Source organism: Setaria italica, chromosome I, assembly GCF_000263155.2.
Source record: "Setaria italica strain Yugu1 chromosome I, Setaria_italica_v2.0, whole genome shotgun sequence".
Taxonomy (NCBI): domain Eukaryota; kingdom Viridiplantae; phylum Streptophyta; class Magnoliopsida; order Poales; family Poaceae; genus Setaria; species Setaria italica.
In genome coordinates, this window is record NC_028450.1 from 30,472,373 (window position 1) to 30,476,538 (window position 4,166).

General features: G+C 41.1%; 1 long non-coding RNA gene across 1 annotated transcript; it reads right to left on the reverse strand.

Annotated features, from left to right (window-relative positions):
* Positions 1 to 393: 393 nt before the first annotated feature.
* On the reverse strand, positions 394 to 1,154 carry LOC111256795. The gene is made up of 2 exons (XR_002677038.1): positions 921 to 1,154; positions 394 to 853 (listed from the first exon to the last, which is right to left on the reverse strand). It is a non-coding gene; the product is annotated as an uncharacterized LOC111256795 (long non-coding RNA).
* Between the last annotated feature and the right edge of the window lie 3,012 nt (positions 1,155 to 4,166).

A 4,166-nucleotide genomic window follows, 5' to 3' on the forward strand; every position in this document is an offset into this window, starting at 1 on the left:
GGTCCCAGTGCATCAGTGAGGCATACACCAGCCATCGGCATCATCTGAGATATTGTTGGAACTGTGATATATCTTTTAATTTGTTCCCCAAAATTATTGACAGAGAGACCTATTTGAGGTTCCACGCTCTTTTGTAACAAGATTTGGTCACGTACAGATCGAGCGTGTGTTGATGTGCTCATGACGCAGATGTTGTCATGCTACATACAGTCATATGCAGTCAGTAATACAGAAGAACTGCTTTATATACCTCTCCCAGGCGACTCGGGGGTGATCCGGGTGTCGCCGCCGCCCGCTGGCCGGCAGCAACGGTGCCGACCGACGAGGTCCAGTGGGGGAGGGGTTGGCGGCGGCGACGCCCGGATCACCCCCGAGTCGCCTGGGAGAGGTATATAAAGCAGTTCTTCTGTATTACTGACTGCATATGACTGTATGTAGCATGACAACATCTGCGTCATGAGCACATCAACACACGCTCGATCTGTACGTGACCAAATCTTGTTACAAAAGAGCGTGGAACCTCAAATAGGTCTCTCTGTCAATAATTTTGGGGAACAAATTAAAAGATATTCACAGTTCCAACAATATCTCAGATGATGACGATGGAGCGATGAACAATTTTCCATGGAGTGGAGAGCGTGCAAGCGACAGAATAACTCGGATCTCCGTGAAACAGACACCGCATCTGCACTGCACACACAAAACATACGCGAAGCCGAGCAGCAAAAATTCAACTGATGGCAGAAGAGATTCGGTACAGCCACCTTTGCTATCTCCGGAGGAGAGTAATGCTGAAGGAGCTCGAAACACGCCATGCGTCTTCGCAAACCTTCATCGTGGCCTCTGGTAATTTCTGTTCAGTAGAGATCAGTTTGCTTTTTTGCATGTCTCGTGAACATGTTTGCTGATGGTCATCTAACCTTTGCACGATCGAGATGAGGTCATGGACATGATCCGTGCACTAACCGGAGCATGGTTAGGTGACCACCAACAAAACAAGTTCGGAGCTGCACTCGCTAGCTAGCCGAAGGAAAGAAATGGTGGATGTATAGGTATGAAAAAGGGTAGCTTCTGCTTGGAGAGAAGAAGAAGAAGAAAGCGTCGCGGTCGCGCGCCTATCTGAACCGAGGTGGAAGACGAGACCGGGGGAGGATATAAGCTGCGGATGAGATGCCAGCGAAGTGAGGGCATATTCCCGGGGAATAAACCCTCCAACAATGATAGAGGGAGGGGGTCGCCGATCGAGCTGACGGGCAACAGCTTCCTTCTTCAAGTCTCCTCCTGCAGATGCAGATTAGATGGGCCAGCAAGTAACAACACTGCTTAATCTTCTGAAAAAAATAACAGGAAATAAAATAAATGGAAGCGAGTAGTACTCTTTTTTTTAAGGCCTCCCCTACTGTGTTAAATATATTTAAATAGTGTTAAAAAAACTGTATAGAAAGAAAGAAAAGAGGTTAGAACCGATCTACAGAGGAAGTTAGTTAAGTGAGTTAGTTAGCATAAGGAGTCTATCCAAGCTAGCGAGTGGTGCTCTATGTCGATGGAGATGCTTTTTTTTTTAAAAAAAATTACAATTGAGTAGTTGAACATGTTGGAGTTGCGGTGCGGCTACTGCTGGAGCACGAGGTTGGCTCTTCATTGTGAGGGCACAGGGCAGCAGCAACACTGGGCACGGGCAGCAACATCGTCTGGCCATTTATGGAACTTTGACGATCCGATCCATACAAGAGAAAACAAGTAGCAATCACCAATCAGGCTATTTCCTTTGTGTAAATCGTAAGTAATCTTGAGACCGGAGGGAGTACAATGTGATGCCTAGAACAGGACAGCATAATCCGTCGTCTAGAATTCATTGAAAGAGCTTGGAACAAAACTACGTGTAATTAAAAGGAAAGTACTCCGTTCAGAATTATAGATCGATTTAGTTTTATCTTAAATCAATTTTATCGAACTTTGATTAACTTTATTAAAAATATATAATCCATGTACTAATCTACGTCTTAGGTGTAGCTACACCCAACTGAATTATTTAAGGCCCGTTTGGATGTAGGTATTGAAGCCTAAAATTCGGAATTGGTATTGAGTTCACCCAATATCTTGTTTGGATGGTTTAGGAATTGGAATTGGAATTGGAATTTTTCTCTAATACCGAGCGGTATTGAACATGCCGCTGCACCCTCTCCCGCAATACAAACCCGAAGGAGTAACTGGGTTCAGTAATTCGGAAACTATTTCACTGAACGTGTTTTAGTGGTACTAATTCACTTCAGCAATTTCTTATCAGTTTAGTCGATAATTTGGCTGCTGGTGTAGTATAACCAGCTTTCTGTTTCAGCAAGGAGTTGTCGGAAGCAACCAGCGACGCCTTACTGATTCTTGCATCAATTCTATTCTGTGTATCATCTCTCTGTGCATCGTTCTTCTGATATGAACATGACAGAATGCTAACCTCAACATTTTTATAGTGTTTGTGTGGCGACGAAAAGCTCCGTTTTTTTCTTTTCTTTTCTTTAAATGAAGTGTCTATAGAACACCCAATTGTTTGGTCGCTTAAGAAAATCCCTTGAGTGTTTTAGGGCTTTGTTACAAAGTCTACGAAGACTCAGTTTTGTTTATTCGTCTAAAGGGGTTGACCTACGTTAGGTCTGTAGAAATACGTGATGTATAGGAGTAGAAGTAGGACTCCTTTTATTTCCAACCGTACTTGATACAGTCTTTAATCTTATCTGTAACTATATAATGAAGTACCTGGTTAGAGGCGGGCACAAGATTTGGACCATGGGTATTCAAATTCCAGATCACAAGAAAAAAAATTTTGACAGCCTAAATTAAAGTTTTATAACACAGAATTAAGTGGCAGCATCATTGATTAATAAAATTGATCACAACTTGAAATTGACCAGCTACTAATGATCAACATATCAAAGTGGCAACATGTGAAATAAATAGAGGATAAAACAGCAAAATGGTAACAAAGCTTACAACTTACAAGCTACAGGACAACTTTTTCGACCCTTAATGCTTTAAAAAGAGTGATGATGTCCTTATCCTTAGCTTGCACGAAGAATTCCCTTTCGATCAATGTGACCAAGCAACCATTCAAATATTTCTGCCCATCTTGCTTCTTCTCTTGTTCTTTATCAAATTCATTATAGAAAAGACCCTCTCAACACCAGCAGTTGCAACAGGGAGAACAAGCACCAATTTGAGAAGTTTATAAACAATTTCATACCAAGGAACCTTTCCTTGTTTAACTAGCATCATAGACAACTTTGCTAGACTTCTCAAATTAGTTTTCATCGTTTCTGACATTATTGATATAGTGGTGCACCTGAAAATGAAGCTAGTCATTTCTTCAAATTCAAAGTCATGTGGATAGAACCCAGCAAGCTTAACCAAGTTCTCAACATTAAAAGCAGAAAAGGAATTGGTTGGACTGAATGATGCCATACATCTAAGTAGCTCTGTGTTTACCTCATCAAACCTATTATTAAGCTCTTGAACTTGCGTGTCAGTGACACCCAAAAACATATCAGCATGAAACCGGTGGTAATTAATGGCACCTCTATAGAATTGCTTTGATCTTTGCATATGAATACACTTCCCATTCATGTCAACAACTTTAACATTATGCTTCTCACAAAAAGAAGTGACCTTGGTAAGGAATTCTTGCCATCCAGAATCTTATCTCAAAACATCCAGTTCTACCTTTGTGAACTCCAGAAGATCTATTGCATTTACGATATCTTGCTCCCTCTTTTGCAAAGTATTGCACAAGTCATTTGTGTATTCAAATATTTCATTCATCAAGTGTAGCAGGAAAATAAACTCAAAGGACTTAAATACTATGAGCATAGTTTGAGCTCCATTAGCCTCAGCCCCTTTACTTTCATTCCCAATCCTAAAGAGAACTTTCTTGATTGAATGATACAAGAACATAACATGAATTACAGTTCTGTAGTGAGATCCCCATTGTGTATCACCTGGCCTTGCTAAGCCCATCTCTTGATTCAATCCTTGCCCGGTTTCAATTTCACCCAATTTCAATGCTTCAATCATGTATTCAGCTTGAGCAATGCGAAGCATGCGGATCTTTTTACAAGACATTCCTAAAATATTCAACAAATATGAAAGTTGCCCAAAGAACCAACCACAATCAGTAT